This window comes from Schistocerca serialis, chromosome 4, assembly GCF_023864345.2.
Source record: "Schistocerca serialis cubense isolate TAMUIC-IGC-003099 chromosome 4, iqSchSeri2.2, whole genome shotgun sequence".
In the NCBI taxonomy this organism is placed as follows: Eukaryota; Metazoa; Arthropoda; class Insecta; order Orthoptera; family Acrididae; genus Schistocerca; species Schistocerca serialis.
Window position 1 is genome coordinate 244,336,514 of NC_064641.1, and position 18,806 is coordinate 244,355,319.

At 39.8% G+C, this 18,806-nt stretch overlaps 1 protein-coding gene across 1 annotated transcript in view; it reads left to right on the forward strand.

The window, feature by feature from the left end:
• Positions 1 to 18,806, forward strand: part of LOC126473640 (attractin) — a 293,725-nt gene that overhangs the window by 50,028 nt on the left and 224,891 nt on the right. The window lies entirely within an intron of this gene.

An 18,806-nucleotide genomic window follows, 5' to 3' on the forward strand; every position in this document is an offset into this window, starting at 1 on the left:
TATTCTTCTGAAGACTGCATATCTTATTGTTGATTTGAAAGTGAGCAAAAATTGAGTATTTCAGTAAATAAAAGGAGAAGTAGATTTTGTTCCTTCCATAATTGCTTATCATTGAATGAATGAAAGTTATCAAAGGCCATTTCTATTCTTCCTTTTGTGAAATAGTGTTAAATACACAGAAACTTTATTACTGTATTTAAAAGTGCATGTGGACCAGTGATCAAAAATGGAATCGTGCCTGCCTGTACATTAAATTGAACTGATATTTTTTTTCCTAAGTACATTTCATTTGTTGTTTCAAAATCTATCTTCAACCTTGTTACTAACTGCAAATGTGTGCTGTACTGGTGACAAGATGTAAACTGTACATGCAGTGAGGCAATGTTTTGTCCGACTAGCCAGCAGTCTTAAGAAATTTCTTTCAAGGCTTCATTTTATCTAGTAAATGTGCATTTATGAAAAAGAAAAGGTTTCCAAATAATTATATTTTTAAATAAAAGTAGACATACATCTGACTAATATTCCTTAATCTGTCTCCAATTTCATTCACTGTTGGGTGTTGAGCAATATTGCACATGGCTTTCTTTTCTTATTGATCCTTTTAGATGATAATTTTAAAGTTGCAAATGGGACTCCAACAGTATTTTTTTTTTCTTTCCATGTATCACTACATCTCTCTACATGGCTATGATACCAGCATAGTGATACACTTTTGAGTATTAAGTGAGTTAGGGTGCAGTTTTATGATAAAATAAGAGAAAGCTACTACCCATACTTTTGTATCTCCAGAGGCAGCAGTATTATTACACAAGAACTGTGAGATAGACAATCACTCAATAAGTCATTATAAAGCAAACACCACAAAAACAAGTACAGTTTAGACAGCTGTGGCATGCTTTGAAAAACTGTGAATTTTTTTCAGACTGCTGGTTGTCACAAAATTATGCAGTCCATGGCATTGCAGTGTCGTAGAATCACAGAAGATAAACATGAAAAATTAACCTAATTCTTCATATGATGATTGTTGTGATATTTTACTAACAATTCTGTGATTACTTACTAGAAATGGTGTTGAATCGTAGAGTTTCAGACTTAAAAAACTTTAACACATGGAAACTATGCATAGTACACATTGTACGGAAAAAACATGCAGTTAGGTAGCAACATTATTAGGATGGCTAATTAACAACTTTAAAGTTGTGTTCCTTTTTTACTATACCCATTACACTACAAAAATTACTGTTAACATACTGAGAAAAGTTGCCAGAATATCAAGAAATATGTATGTTAGGGATGAAATTAACAGCTCCAGCAATTAAATCAAATCAGTATGGAATCTTGTTAGAAGAGAGACAGGAAAAGAAACCACTGGGTTAGGTAGTGTTACTATTAAAGAGAATGAGACCATTTTAACCAACAATATACAAGTAGCTAACAACCATTTTTTAAGGGGGACCACACCCTGCCTATCTAACCTATGTTAATTGAGGCAAGTATTTGACCCCTTTCTGAAAAAACTATTTGATGCACAACCTTAATATTTTTACTGTATATTACATGATGCTAATAGTCAACTGTATTAAAATCTAATTTATCCATTTTATAGTTTTCAAGAAATACTTTTTCTAATTTTTTAACAAAAAATATTAAGTTTTTTCTGCGGAAAGTATTTTTTTGTGAAAGGAATATTAATGAATGTAGTACCAGAGGTGGCTTTTTATGTTATGCAGAGTCTCTGAAAATTTCATTCATTTATCTATAATGGGGCATATGTACTGAAAATTTTAGTTTGTGGGAAATTGACTTTAAAGAAAACACTTTTGAAATTTGTTACTTACAGTTAATTAAAACAGTCCTGCTGCATATGATGGCCCTTCTTTGGCCTCTAGCAGATATTCCAGCTTCTTTTTCACCTATCTGGATATTTGTCTTGCTTTCTTGGCCATATTAGATGCAAACCTGTTTGCATCGGCTATCCTCATTTTATTGCAATGTTGCAGCCCAGTGATCATATTTTCACCAGGATTAATTCCCAGATTTTTCAGTACCCAACACTTTCCAATATTTGCGCAATTGAATTTAATAACAGCATCATGAACTCATAGTTTCATTGTATTCATGCCTACAAATACAGTTTTAGGAAGGTGCTTCCAAATTATGCTGTAGAAACATTCATTTGGGTTCTGTGTCTGCCCATGCATACATTTCCTTAGAAGGTTAGGATGAGCCAAGTCTCTGAAAATAGATTTAATTGCTGTAATAACAGCAGCAAGAAGAGAATGCTGGTGAGAATAAGATTCTCCAGTTGCCTGAGCCCTATTGTATTTGCACCACGAATTTTCTCCTGATGGACACAATCCATGACATGGCTTATCATCAGTAGAGGACTTATGGAAGAATATGGCCCAAACGTCTCTCTTCATTGCCTCCAGATTTTCTTTATTTCTCCTAATTGCCTGCCCATAGTATACCTGCACGTTTTCTATTTCTGTTTTAGTTAACCGAACCTGTCTGCTCAACAGTTTTCTGTCTTCTACTTGTTTTTGCTCATACCAACAGTTAGTTCTCTTAGCCTTGTTCCCAAACCTTTTTGAACATGGCCTCCACATTCTATTTTGCTAGTAATGGTGTCTCCATATGGCTTTGAGTTCACCACATTGTTGTACGCCTTACTGTCACCATCGCTGAAATATTTGGTGTACCATACGCCTCTTGTTTCTACGGAGTGATGAAATATTTGTTGTACTTCATGAACTTCCATACCACCACTTGTTCCTCTAAAATTAGCCACACAGTTGTGTTCTTTATGTTCATTGACTTTACAACATTTGCAATATTTAGACGTTATCTCCACATCTAACACTTCACCGGTGTCTACACTTGTGGCAGTCACTACTCCATTCAGAGAAGCATGTCCTCATTTATGCCAACTTCCATCAAGTGCAACTGCAATATCTGAACATCCATCATTTTCTTCCACTGCTTCCCTAGCAGCCAGTTTCGTGCTTTCCTCACTGACCTCACATACTGCTTTCTCTAATATTGCAGTCGGTTTTTCAAATTTATTTGGTGGTTGATGTAAGTTCATCACTGAACAAATGTTCTCCCTGCAGCCATGCCCTTGCCAACGGATCGTAAGGCATAAACTAATCTAATATTGATTTCATAAGGGCCGCTTGCATCTGGTTTTGAAGAACTCTTAAATGAAATCACAACTGAGCATTTAGTGCAAATTATGTTAGGTTATAAAGATATAACAGTTTTGATTATGCGAGTATTTAAGCATCCATTCGCTCCACTGTACGTTTTAACTTCGTTGCAAAGTAGAAAATCCCGGTCTTCTGCTCCCCATAACTAACACTGACAAATACACCAGCACAGGTACTGCACGCCTGGTGGTACTCTGCCTTGTATTAGTAAATTGTTGGGAGGGGAGAGGGTTGGGGAAGATGACAGGAATGAGGAGAGGGAACTATGTTTTCAGCTTTGGGGAAGAAAAGTAACAAGAAACATAACATTTCATGTAATTTTTCATTGTTTAGTTGTCTTGTTCTCTATTCTGCGTGCTTCTACAAACATTCGCCATACTGTTTGAAGTAGAATACCACATAACTTTGGTGTTGCAGCCTGCAGTATTGACAAGATTCTGTTCCTTCTGGTATTATCTTTGTCACTGCTTGGATATGACTTTTGTTGTTTGGCTGCATGTGTCTCTTAACTTAGTCATCGTGACTTGCAAACAAGAATAACAGCAGCAGCAAGAAAATTGCAGCTATTTGCAAAGAAACAGCACTTCTATACAGTGAATGCATAAGTGAATAATCGGTAGCAGCAAGTGTTGCCACACAAACTTTGTCGATGGCAGGTGTCTGTCAGGTTTTCGTTGCTTCTTATGATGCAACATGTATGGCAACAGTATGTGCTTAGTCACAGACTAAGTTGGATGGGCCGAAGGCTTTTCATTGACAGTTACAAACAAAGGGAACATGAGTTGTGGCAGAACTGACATCCTACTATCAGTTGCCAGTTCCAATGCCCCCCCCCCCCCCCCGCCCCCCTCCGGTACATAACTGGAATTATGACTGACTGATGGCTGTAGCGTTTAGGTTCGTTCTCTGCACCTGACTTCACATTGTCTGAAAGCCAGTGAGTGTTCAGTAGTGTTCTAAGCACTCTGCTGTGAACATCATAGCCAGTGCAAGCATTTAACAGGATTGCAGCAAGTTATTTCTTGAATTTTTTATTGCTTATGTTGTGTGTTTTCATGGCTGATGATGGTGGTGGTAAGTGACAGATTCTGCAGAAGCGAATGAGAGACATAAATTGCGGGATTCGTGCTTTCTTTAAGCACAAAGCCCCTCCATACACATATTGCGACTATTGCTTGGAACCAGCAGTGCTGCAATCCCCATTCGTGCCTCAACCTGCATGGAACACTATTATTTGTGAAGCGGACTTAAGGGGCAATGACTTTACAGACTGGGAAAGAGAGAAGGAGAGGGGAAAAAACATAGCTGTTGCTGAGGTGTAGTATAAGCATTTGCCCTAAATGGAATTATATTTTGTACGAAGTTAATTAAGTAACTTTTTGACTGATCTTAACATAATTATTTTTGCCCTGGAACAACTACAATAATTTAAAGTTGCATGGTGTTCATAATTTGTTGATTGCCAGTATGTGATGTTCATTGAAACTGTTACCAATGGTACTGAAAACATTACTAAAGTACTCCAGGTTCTTGTTTAGAAGCTAGTGTTTGTGCAAACTGTACTGCAAACCATGATCTTATCAATTCTTGAACAAGAGGTTCAAATTTTCCAAATGAAACTGTTGTATTGAGCACATTGTGATAATGTCATCCAGGTAATTAAACAGTGGAATGTTTACGTTCGAATATCAACAATTTTGAAAAGGATAGATTGCTACTCACTGTAAAGATGACATGTTGTGTTGCAGACATGTACAACAAAAAGCCTGTTACACACTAAACTTTCAGCCAAAGCTTTCTTCAGAAAAGTATAAAACACACACACATTCACCCAAGCAAGCAGATCTCACACACGCATCTGCTATCTCTGGCCAGAATGCAACTAAAACATGTTGAACAGGAGTAAAATCCGGAGTGGGGTGGGCAAGGGGAAAGGATTGCAGGGTACTGTTGGGGAAAGAGGAATCAATGCTGCCTGGTGCAGCATACGGTGACCACAGGTGAGAGGACAAGGCTACTAGGCACAGCGTCAGGAGGTTGAGGGGATGGGGGGAGAGTTGAAAAAGGGGAGAGGAAAGGAGAGGAGCAGAGAACGGAGGAAGACCGGTGAGTACACTGGCAGAGAGCAGCACACAATGAAGATGATGGGACGTGAATTGGGAGGAAATGATGGGATGGGGTGGGGAGGGGTTGGAAACAGTTGGGTGTGGGGAGAATATGTTACCATACTAATTTGCACATCTACCATAAATTGTTCATCATGTGCTGAAGAATAGCCAGGTGCTAACCACATCAAACCATCAAAGTGCAATCACTCACATTGTTAATGGACAAAAGGAGAATTAATAACCATGAGCTGTCTAAAGATATTCATTGATAGGTGTCCAGTAGATGTTGTAAAAATACTTGGTGTACACATGTTTCAGTAATAGCTCTTCTGACCATGGAGTAGAATAGGTGTCATCAAATGCTTACTCATTAGTTATCACATGGAAATTATTGCACCGACTTTCAGTTACTCTTGTCAACATCATAGTCTGTTGCAACCAGAACCAGTTTATTCTTAACGGCATCTCTCAATCCAATGAGGAGCAGACAGGCACGACAAAATTTTGTCACTGACTTTGGTTTCATTGTGGTGTGCACATTCTGATTCAAAGAGGGGTTTGTTTGACACTAGTTGTCTAACACTTAAAAGGCCTGCTCCAGCTTGTAATTGGAATTGTGGTATCGGAACTTCATATGAGTAAACTTTGCTACTACAAAACAATAAAAATAACAAAAGAATAAGGCCATAAACTGCGAATCGATCCAGTCTGTGTAGTAGACAATGAAAATGGCATAATATTAATTGTGATAATTTCAAAATGCAATACTGATCCACAGTATTAAGATATTTGTGGGAGGTTACTCTTCCTCTGATTTTCTGCGTAAATTTACTTTAAATTTGTTGTGCTTTGAACAACATCTATTCGGAAGCAACAGCACACAAAGAAACTTAAGTGACACTAAAAAATGTGAGAAGGCAGCACAGACTTCCGGATATATGATAAACGTTTTTTGTTACATCAATGGAATGAAATAATCATATGACATTATTTGGGAGACTCCATTTGGGGTTTTCGGCTGCCAGGTGCAAGTCCTTTTATTTGACACCACTTGGTGACTTGCATGTCAGTGACTAAGACACTTGTACTGTCCTTGAGAATAAAGATTTCCTTACAGATTAGTACTTTAACTCTCTTGTTTAATGTTTGTTATTGTAACTCAGAAATACAGATTTCTTCTTCCTAAACATATTTCTTGCTCTCAAAATTAACTTCAAACTTAAGTAGATACACAGTTGACAATTCTGGTGTATAAAATATAAGGATAGCAACACCACTTGAGAAAAAAAGAGTAAAAATATCACACGTAAAGGACACTAAATTACACTTATACTTTCATCTCACTATCTCAAATAAAAATTTAACTGGACCTCAAATAAAACGTCTCCGCCAAGTTACATTAAATAATTCCTAATACACAAAACATATAACTTCATTAAACAGTCACATAACTAATTATGCAGAAAAGCATCATGTAGCTCTCAAATCCTTAAGCAATACTTAATTTTTTGCAATACACTACACTTATACAGTGTTAATGAGTTATGAAATAACATGGGTTAGCATTGGGAGCAATCATGAGAGAGATGGTGTTTCTTCTTGTGCTTAGATACCTAATTTCTTACAGGCAGAGGCCACAATGTTGGGATCACAGATTTACTACAAAATTCGGACACCTTTTGTAGTCTATTACAACAACATAACATGCAAGTAATAAGGTGCACTACTCTGGCAATTCTGAGAGAATCCCAAGAGAAGTTTTACAAGTTCTATTATGTAAGAGGTATATGCCAGCTGCTTAGCGTTTGAGCTAGATAAGATGAATGTGTATGATGCGATGGTTCAACTCCTGCTCCTACTTAATTTTTAATCTGTATTTCTTTTCTCCACTGGTCATATTATTTAATTTATATGACATTTTAGTGGTAATATAATTTTAAAAAACCATGTGTATTTGCATGAAGTTTTAGTGAATTTCATGTTATTTGATTACTTACTATTTTTAATTAAATTTGATTACTAGAACAAATATTTTCTAACTATTAACAAGTAAATGAAGAGACACGTAGAATTTTCCTGAAAATGTATGCCTATCATGGTTTTCAAAATCCCGTATACATGCAATCTGGTAAGGTACCCAGAACTGCTTTGCAACTCAATGCTTTGAGCTACAGACACAGAGGCAGGCCCCATTTGGCAGTCAACCTGTGAAGCAGTCAGAAGTTGCTAATGTAGCAAGAATGAATAGTGTAGGTGCAAATTTTTTGAATATCACAGAATTAACCCTTGTAGTGCAAAAATAAAGGTTTGAGCAGGAGTCAAACCATCACCTCAGACACTTGAGTCTTACGAAGCGCGAAAGCTAGCCACTTAACCACTGAGAACTCTAATGTCCAGCACCTACGCACAGATACATAACTGCCATAACAGACGCGTAAAACTTTTCTTGCGATTTTCTCAGAATTGCCAGAGTAATGCACCTTACTGCTTGTGTATTATGTTGTTTTTATGGTGTACTAAAGTTGTACAAAGTTTGAAGTAAATCTGTGATCCCAACATCGCGACTTCCCCTTGTTAGATGACTTTTAGATTCTTTAAATAAGAGAAATGTAGATACATAGATACATCTCTGTCTGAATGCCACAGCGCAGTTGGCCCATCATGCACACACAGTTTTGAACGCAGTCATTCCCACACACCATCTGTGTCTCAATGTCACAAACAACTGAAGTCACCATTGGGTTTAATTCATAGCAGTCAAATGACACGGATACTAGCATTGTACCTCGTGTAATTCATGAAATGCAAGAGAGACAAATTGGAATCAGTACTTTACTCCTGACATTTAACTTGAAATTACATATATAAAATTTATAATCTGCATTATTATTGGTCAAATGTTTGAGTGTAATGAAAACATGACTCACTTTGTCTACTGAAGAATCAGAAATGGCTAAATACCAGTTTTTCAAGCAAGGGTTTAATTGAACAAAAAGTTCTCGGGTTTCCAGACACACAAAGTGATTAAAATTACTCAGGCTTTCAGCCAAGCACTCCATGGCCATTGTCACATGGTATGACTGCCAATGGGCTGCTGGTATGCCACTTATATACACTAGCTGCTGGCTGTGACATCACTTGCGCTCACAGCATCACCATATACAGGCTTACGCTGACTCAGCATTCAATGTGCCCACTTCAACTGCATGATAGTTGGATCCCATGCCATGCTGATAACCTGTCCCATGAGCTGAGTCACCTAATTGAGGCCTTCAGTAATGGCTGTAATGCCCATCAAATAAATGAATGATTTCATGCAAGACTCACAACAAGACCAGAAAATAAACTTCCTTTCTTACCATTCTGTGGTTCCGTGTCAGGCAAGATAAACCGCTTGCTGAAACGATAAAAGATGAAATCAATCTTCAGGCCTCCAACAAAAATCCATCAATTACTGGGACCAGTTAAACATGCAGCAGATCTCAGAACACCTGGGGTCTACAAGATACTTTGTGAATGTGACCAGCCTTACTTCGGACAAACAGTACATGCTGTGGAGCAACACAGGAAGGAGCATGAGAGGTTTTATTGCCTACACTGCTCCAAGAAATTTGCTTTAGCTGAGTGTGCTGTAGAAAATGGACATTGGTTGAAATTTCACAAGACATCCATCATGGCTTGCATAAATGGCTTCTTAGATTATATAATTAAAGAAGCCATTGAAATAAAAATCACAAATTACTTCTTAAACAGAGACAGTGGCCTGCAGCTCAGCATAGCATGGGATCCAGTGGTTGTGCAGTTGAAGCGGCTGCATCGAATGCCGAGTCAACATATGCCCATGTACAGCAATGCTGCAGGCACCAGTGACACCACAGCTGGCAGCTAATGTATTAACAGGCCTACCGGAAGCCCACCGGCAGCCATACCACTTGACAATGACCAAGGAGTGATTGGCCAAAAGCTCATGCACTTGATGTGCCTGGAAACCAAGAACTTTTTATTCAATTTTACCACTGTGAGACTGTGCATTCTTACAAGAGTTTAATTGCTTGAACTTCCTCAAGCTAATTAAGAAAAATTTAATTACTTATTTTAGGGAAACTTTTTGTTCAATTTTTGATCACAGCACACAGTGTGGGAAATGGACAAATGATATATCAAATAGACCAGTGTGAGGTATAATTTTGCAAAGGTTGTGATTGCTTGAAAGAAATGTGAGTAATTGAGAAAAACTTAATTGTGATTTGAGGGGAAAATCTAAATATTTCATGAATAGCTGCTGCAACTTATGTAAACAAAGTGTCAGACAGTTCACCTCTTCGAGGCCAAGCCATTTTGCACATAAAAAGTTGCATTCGTGTGCTATTTAATTGTCAAAATGACTGTCTTCGAATCAAGTACTAAATTTGAGACATTTTGAGAACAGAAGACATCAGGAAAGCCATTTTCTAAACGTTTCTCTGATAAGGCCTCAGTGTTATTGTAGCTCTATAGATGAGTATTGTTTCTCTGGCAGCCATTAGCTCTTCAGTTTATTTATTTTATTTTACATATCCAGGACTTAGATATACTAACTAATTAATATGCAACATGATAAATAAAAGCGCACTACAGAAATACAAGATACTGAAAGTAATAACATAATACATGAAGACACATGTGGTTTTCTATTAAATGGACTGCAGGGTGATGGCCTTATCACTTGTGGCTTAAAGATCTTCTGCAGTGCAAGGATCAGGCAGGTTTCTACAAACCAGGAGATATTGTGTGCCCTGTAGGTCGCCACCCTCACAGAATTTCTTCTCAGTGGTGTAACCCTATTTCTTGAGGTTTACCTTGCATCTTGACACTCCTGTCCTCAGTTGGTTTAGAGCCTTCCAGGTTGCATATGGCAAATGAAAGCCCATGGCAGGTTCCTGTTCGATGTTCGTCCTTTCCCTTTTGGTTAATGAATCTTGCCATAGCTCTGTTCAGTGAGTTCCAGGTGCTGACGGAATTACTGATGTCATGTGCATGAAGCTCCTTCTTGACCTAAGCCTAGGTCTTTGTGCTTCTTGTCCGAACAGGGGTTGCCTGGGGTCAGTTTCCTGCTTATTTTTCTCAGTTTCTGTGATTGTTGTTCTGTGGATGTCAGGTGGCGCTATACCCATAACTTGATAGATTTTGGTGACAGGAGTTGGTCGCAGGCAACTAGTCACACTGTCCAGTCTCATTTAATGCCAGGTCCACCAGTTTAGCATGTGTGGAGTTATGCCAAACTGGTGCTGCATATTCTGCTGCAGAGAAACATAGTGCCAAGGTGGATGTACTGAGCACATTGGCCAGTAAGTTTACGTATGACATTGTTCCAAGCAGATACTTTAAGCCTTGTTTCTTGGCAAAGATCTTTGAGTGTGAGACTACAGTCCAACTTTACTCCCAAGTTCTTTGGAGTATCGTAGTGGCATATTTGTTGTCGACTCCATGTAATACTTAACTCATCCTGGCTTCCCATTTTCTCATATTAAAGTCGTAGGGTTGCGTCTTTCTGGGATTTGGCTTCAGGTGGTTATCATCATCATACTTGCTGGGATCATTCAGGGCTACTGTCAGCTTCGTTTCCACTCCCTCAAAGGTTTTGCCATGAGCTGCAGTTGCTGTGTCATCAGCATAAATAATGAGGGTTGATTGGTTGGTCGTTAGTATAGATGTTGTACAGCAAGGGTGCCAATACATTACCTTGAGGGAGACCATTCTTCAAGGTCCTCCATCATCCCTTCCTGTTTTGCAGAGTGACAAAGAACTGTTCTGAAACCTGGGAAACCCAGCAACAAGGTAGAAAACTATCGCCCAATTTCCCTACTCAGCTGCTGCTACAACCTTTTTGAAAGGCTAATATATAACAGAATAAGTAGCTCTATCTTAGAAAACGTTCCACTTGATCAGGCAGGCTTCAGACCAGGGCGTAGCTGCTGCGACCAAGTATTGTCTCTCACATCCTTCATAGAGTCAGGATACCAAATGAAGCAGAAAACATCTGTGGCATTTGTTGATCTAACTGCCGCCTTCAACACTGTGTGGAGGGAAGGCCTTATCTACAAATTTCTCTGCATCATACCCTGCAGAACAATGGCTCGACTGATTAACAGCATGCTAAGTGATCGGATGTTCCAGGTAATCACTGGAAGCAACATAAGTAAGGAGAGGAAGCTGTACAACGGATTGCCTCAAGGATCAGTTCTCTCACTCTTACTGTTCAACTCATATCTATCTGATCTACCTGACACTTCGTCCAGAAAATACTGCTATGCCGATGACCTGGCTCTAGCCGTCAAACACCAGGAAATGAAGACAACAGAAGAGATTTTAGCCAATGACCTGTCTGCATTAGGCAGTTACTTCAAAATCTGGATACTCCAACCCAGTGTGAGTAAAACAGAAGTGTGTTGCTTCCATCTAAATAACCAGTTGGCGAACGTAAAACTGGAAGTAAGTTTCAGAGGCAGAATTCTTCATCACAATTGGAACCCAAAATATCTTGGTGTCATCCTGGATCGTACACTATGCTTCAAATAACACCTTCTTAACTTAGCTCAAAAGCTGAGGACTCGAAACAACATCCTCCATAAGCTATGCGGAACTACCTGGGGATCTTCAGCAACCACCCTGCGAACTTCAGCTCTGGGCTTGGTATACTCAAGTGCTGAGTATTGTGCACCTGTTTGGATGAATAGTCATCATACAAGGATTGTTGATACCCAGCTGAATACGACAATGCGCATAATATCTGGCACAATCAGATCTACTCCAGTTTATTGGCTTCCACTGTTAACCGGTATAATGCCTCCTGATCTACACAGGTGTACTGCCCTTATGAGAGAATTCCACAAGATCTCCAGGAATTCTAACCTACCCGTGCATAGCGACCTGCCACTTTTAAATCGCAAGAGACTGAAATCACGTCATCCAACTCTGTGCGATGCTGCTGACATGGTTGCTAAGAATTTCAAACCTCTTGGAGAATCGAAAGGTCGGTGGGAAGCAGTGACAGATGTGCACCTGCATAACATCTTCTCAGGTGCTAAACTTCCAAGTGGATTAGACTTACCACGCAAGACCTGGTCTACTCTCAACAGAATCCGTACCAGCCATGGGCGATGCAGGGATGCTCTCTTTAAGTGGAAGAAGCTGCCTGATCCAGCTTGTGACTGCAGGGCTCCATACCAGACTGTTCACCACATTGTCAGTGAATGCAGGATTCGAGCCTATCACGGCGCCAAAGAGGACTTCCTGCTAGCAACTCCAGATGCAGTGCGCTGGATTTGAAGGACTGGATATTCAGTTGTAAAGACAAACTTAAGTTTCTTGTGTGTCAAAATGTACATATGTATATGTAATTTCATGATATGTCTGTATTAGCCATACGCTAAATAAATAAAGAGTGACAAAAAAGCCTCCTGTTTTGCAGCAAACAGTGGATGATGGATGTTAATTAGTAGTTTTTTGTAACTGAATATGCCTTTCTAATCAACTTCTTGTGCTTGATGGTCTCATACAATGCTGACAGATGAATGCCTCTCTTTTGTATCCATCTTCTATAGACTGAGTCAGATTGGATATTTGACCACAGCATGACCTTCCTTAGAAGAAACCTGACTGCTCATTTATAAGGTTTTTATCAACATGTGAGATGCGATTGAGGGTTAACCTTTCCAGGACTTTGTACAGTTGGCAAAGCAGAGAAACTGGTCAGAAGTTTTTAGAGTCAGTTGGTTCCTTTCCAGGCTTCAGAAGTGCTACAACAGTGGCTTAGTGCCAGATTGTAGGGATCTGTAATTTTGAAATGTAGATGTTCATTAAATTTAAGATTCATTGCTTTTTTACTGGCCCAAACATTTTAATTTGCTCTGGTCTTAGATCATCTAGGCCTGCAGCTTTATTGTTCTTCATAGATTGAAAAGTTGCTTCCAGGTCTTCTATGGTGAAGGGGTTCCACTGTAATCTTCCTCATCAGTATTTCTTTGAAGCCTCCTGTCCACAGTTCGTCTTTTAATTTTCCCATTCAACAGTAGGTGATGTGCAGTTTGTTCAGGTTTACATCAAACAAACTTGGAGAAGAACCTGTGGGGTCACTGTTAAGTTTCTTCAGGCAAGTTCCACACCTTATGGCTGTTCTGTTTCACAAGTAGTTGTGTCACTATACCACACCATTTCTCTCTTCTTATTGCTAATATAGTATTCAATAGTTCCACGGCTGTTCAAGTTGCAAAAACTCAGTAAAGTGTTAGACGGGTTGGATGTACAAATACTATGTATACAGGGAGCCATAGTCCAGAAACGGAGCACTACCCCACATGCCAATTACAGCACAGATCATAACATCAGGTCATCATCCAATGGGTGTGATTGTGGTGTCAGATAAAGACATAAGTCACATAGGTACATCACTTCTGTGATGGACACACTGTGACAATAGAAATAATGACTGCCTTAGGAAGATTTTACATAGCTAATCAGTATTTTCAATGCAGGCAGGACATACAACCACACATAGCAAACTTAAAAACAGCAGCAATACTGGGTTGACATGAAACACACATTTTCGTAATGGCTGCTAACACAAAATCAAGATTGTGGCGTAGCAGAGTAACAGACAAAAGAGGACTTTGCCTTCAACACTAAACAGGAACTTGACCTTCATGTCACAAGTAGACCACCTGAACCCACCTACTTTCCAAAATCAGACAGTTGCAACAGCAAATACAGAAATCAACTTCGCAAACTCGAAAGTCATTGACCACATCACCAACTGGAAGGTCTATGATGGGCTTAACAACAACTGACCATAATCTCATTTACTTCACAATTGCAAATGCAGACAATGATTTAGACACTAATATCCATCCTGAGTGACTATACAATCTACACTGAGTGAATTGGGAGCTTTTAAATGCAGAATTCAAGATACAACCACTGAAGGAAGTGAATTTGATGTTGATGCCAAAGCAGACGAATTGGCGCGAGTGCTGCAAGTGGCACAAGACAAGGCAATCCCAGTGTTCTTTAGGAAGTCAAAAGGGTTAAAAATTCTCTGAAGTCCCCCCCCCAACAGTCCTTAGGATGTAAAGCAAGGCAGGTGTGGAGATACTACCAAAGATCTTTAGGGGAAGCAGAATGACAAAGAAGGCTGATTTTCTATTGAACAGTCAAAGAACTACACCAGACGACTAAAAAAAAGGAACGTACATTAAGAACCAAATGGTAAAAGATGTTTGGGGTTTTCCATACAAACTTGCAACAAGTAAGGTTTAATCACCCACTATTTTATCAACTCGCAGAAGATCTGATGGCACAATGACAGACTGGGAAACATCAGTCTGGTACCTACTCAGAACTTTGTTGCCGGATGACACAATGATGGAAGACACAGTGTTCCATCAGCACCTTCGCTCTGAATTACTGTAGCAGCATGTCAATAACAGTGTTGTGATTCCATTCCCTTAGTAGGAAGTGAGACTGGCAATAATGAACTTACAGAAGAAGAAAGCATCAGAGCCTGATAGAATACTGGCAGAAGTGTTACATCAGCTAGTGTACCAAATTGTGCCATATATAACAATGTTATTAAACGAATGTCGTCTGCAGAGTTGGGTCGAATGTCGTCTGCAGGGTTGGGTGCCAAGAATCTGGAAAATCTCGAATATCATTATACTAAAAAAAAAAAAAAAAAAAAAAAAAAAAGATAAAAATCCAAGAGACCAAAAATCTTACAGGCCAATTTGTTTGGTAAATGCTCTAGCCAAAGTATAGGAGAAGCTTCTGTGCTGCTACCCCAGGGACCACAGACAGTTAACAGGCATGAGCCCCCTGCAATATGGTTTTAGTAAAGGGAAGCCGACTGAGAATGCAATAAATCAAACAATGAATATTGTGAACAACTCAGATGACAAGTACGTTATAGCCATAATGATTGATATTGCTGGGCATTTGATAATTTGTGGTGGCCTGCCTGTTCCAAATACTGAAATGGATGGACTGTCCAAGCTGTCTCTATAACAGTCTGAGATTATTGCACAGACAAGCAGGTGCAATTAGAATGTCCTGGAAAGAAAATTGGGAAGATATCACCAAAGGCTGCCCACAAGGCTCTGTTTGTGGTCCAGAGCTCTGGGATGTTGGCGTAGAGCCATTACTGAACCAGCTTCAGTACCAGGGGCTGCATCGCCTACGCAATCTGCTGATTATAGTATCTGCTAACACAAGGGCTAATTTAGAGGAAAAAACAGTAGAGTAGTTCTTGAAAGACTAAGCAACTGGTGCATGGAAAACAAACTAATGACAGCAGCGTACAAAACAGTCTGTATGTAACTAAAAGGAATATTATCAACAAGAAGTAGTCCCGCTATCAGAATAAGTGACCAGCCTGTGATAAGAAAAATGTGTGTAGATACCTTAGAATTTACATCAACGAAAAGCAAAACTTCCACACACAAGTAGAAACCGTCTGCCTGAGAGACATTAAAATTCTAAATAATTTAGCAATTGGCAATTGGTCAAAGAAGTTCTCAACTGCCACTAAGTGCAGTAAGAATGTGCCACAGTGCAGTTTTACTCGCTTTCATGAGCTATGGGTTGAGCATTTGGCCTCACAGAGCCAGAAAGGTAAGGACAGTGCAGGCTCTATGGTGAGCACAGAGAAGTGTACACCTGCACCTGAGGTGCGTACAGAACAACACTGCCTGAGGCATTGCTGGTGATGTTAGGCTTGCTGCTCTAGACCTAGCAGTAAGAAAGAGAGGTGCACAAACATTGACTCAAAAAGTGTGAATATGACAAGGAAAGGAGATACTGGACACAAGGGCTCTATCAGATAAGGAAATAATAGCATGCATTGATAGAGAATGGCAAAAAATCTGGGACAGGGCAGAAACTGGGAGGAAAACTTACCAGTTCTTCTGAATGTAAAAGAAAGAACAAGAATGACGTACTTCCTTCTGACCAAGGAAGCAATGCACTACCTGTCGGGACATGGTCCATATCCCAGCTACGTACTAAAAATAGGACAGCGAATGTGAAGCAGTCGATACCCCAAATCACTTCGTCTGAGAGAGTGCCATTACAGAAGTGTTACAGACCAAGACAGGAATGCATTTGGAAATGCAGCAGGCTATAATACAGTAAGTAGTGATGAAATGTGGCATAAGCCAAATTGTCTTACAGCTAAGATATCAGCGTCATCATGATAATGAGACGCACCACGGCAGAACAGCCACCTACAATCGCCTTCTGGGAGCAGGGGAGGACGAACCTTGGACAGGACCAGGAAGGACTTCTTCAGACCCTGATAGCCAGTTCCCAATGTGTACACCTTGGTTAGAAAAGCTTCACCCCTGTGAATCCTGAGTTCCATCTCAGTGTCCCTGGGGATAATCAAAAAATAACAACATACAGTCAGGTACAGTGACCACGGAGGCCTGTAATATAAGGCTGAATCATTTGGTCCAGTGCAACCAGTCCATCGTTCAGTAATCCTTAGATTTAAAAATTCCCTCACTTCCCAGTACCAGTGTGGTGGTGCCCCATCCTGTTGGTAAATGAAGTCATTCAAATCGGTCTCTAACTGTGGGAAAAGTAAGTTCTCAAGCATATTGAGATATGTGCTTCCTGTAACAGTAATATCGGCAAAGGAAAATGGACCATACACTTTTCCTGTGAAACTGCACAAAACACATTAGATTTTGGAGAGTCCCTCTCATGTTGTACAACTTTGTGTGGTTGTTCAATACCCCATATTCTCACCTTTCCATTTGAATGTAATGGTGCTTCGTCAGGAAACACTGAGTGTGGAAGAAAATTGTCTTGCCAAGAATGAAATACCGAACGAGGTGACACAGTGGTTAGACACTGGACTCGCATTCGGAAGGACGACGGTTCAATACCGCGTCCGGCTATCCTGATTTCGGTTTTCCGTGATTTCCCTAAATCACTCCAAGCAAATGCCCGGATGGTTCCTCTGAAAGGGCACGGCCGACTTCCTTCCCCATCCTTCCCTAATCCGATGAGACCGATGACCTCGCTGTCTGGCATCCTTCCCAAAAAAACAACAACAAAAAACAAAGAATGAAATTACAGAACTTAACACATTGTTGTTTGTCACCTCCATGAAGAGCTTGTAGTAGCTGAATTTCTTATGGTTTCATGTGTAAACATTGACGTAACACACATCAGCCGGACATGGGGGCATGTTGAGCGTCGTGCGCCACAGCGAACGAATTTCTGCGGGATGAAGCTATGGCGGATGTGTTTCATGTCTGTGTCAGACACTCAGGGATGGCCCAGCGATTCCAAACAACCTGTTTCTTGGAATTGTTCGTGCCATCGTCTGATGCTCTGTGCTGTAGGAGGATCCACACCAAACCTAGTACGAAAGTCACGCTGACCAGTTAATACTGACCTGCACTGCGCAAAACATAGAACACAAACCGCTTTCTGTTGTCCTGACACCATTTTTACTAAAATTGAAGTGGGTGCACACTGCTGCTACCCAGCGAGAACAATGTAAAATTCAAGAGTTTGCTCTTTCCAACAGTACATTGTTCATGCACATATCTCAAATAGCACAATAGTGATGATTTTTTTAAATCAGATGATTCTTTTTGATATACTCTGTTGTTGTTGTTGTTGTTGTTGTGGTCTTCAGTCCTGAGACTGGTTTGATGCAGCTCTCCATGCTACTCTATCCTGTGCAAGCTTCTTCATCTCCCAGTACGTACTGCAACCTACATCTTTCTGAATCTGTTTAGTGTATTCATCTCTTGGTCTCCCTCTACGATTTTTACCCTCCACGCTGCCCTCCAATACTAAATTGGTGATCCCTTGATGCCTCAGAACATGTCCTACCAACCGATCCCTTCTTCTAGTCAAGTTGTGCCACAAACTTCTCTTCTCCCCAATCCTATTCAATACCTCCTCATTAGTTACGTGATCTACCCACCTTATCTTCAGCATTCTTCTGTAGCACCACATTTCGAAAGCTTCTATTCTCTTCTTGTCCAAACTAGTTATCGTCCATGCTTCACTTCCATACATGGCTACATTCCATACAAATACTTTCAGAAACGACTTCCTGACACTTAAATCTATACTCGATGTTAACAAATTTCTCTTCTTCAGAAACGATTTCCTTGCCATTACCAGTCTACATTTTATATCCTCTCTACTTCGACCATCAGTTATTTTACTCCCTAAATAGCAAAACTCCTTTACTACTTTAAGTGTCTCATTTCCTAATCTAATTCCCTCAGCATCACCCGACTTAATTAGACTACATTCCATTATCCTTGTTTTGCTTTTGTTGATGTTCATCTTATATCCTCCTTTCAAGACACTGTCCATTCCATTCAACTGCTCTTCCAAGTCCTTTGCTGTCTCTGACAGAATTACAATGTCATCGGCGAACCTCAAAGTTTTTACTTTTTCTCCATGAATTTTAATACCTACTCAAAAT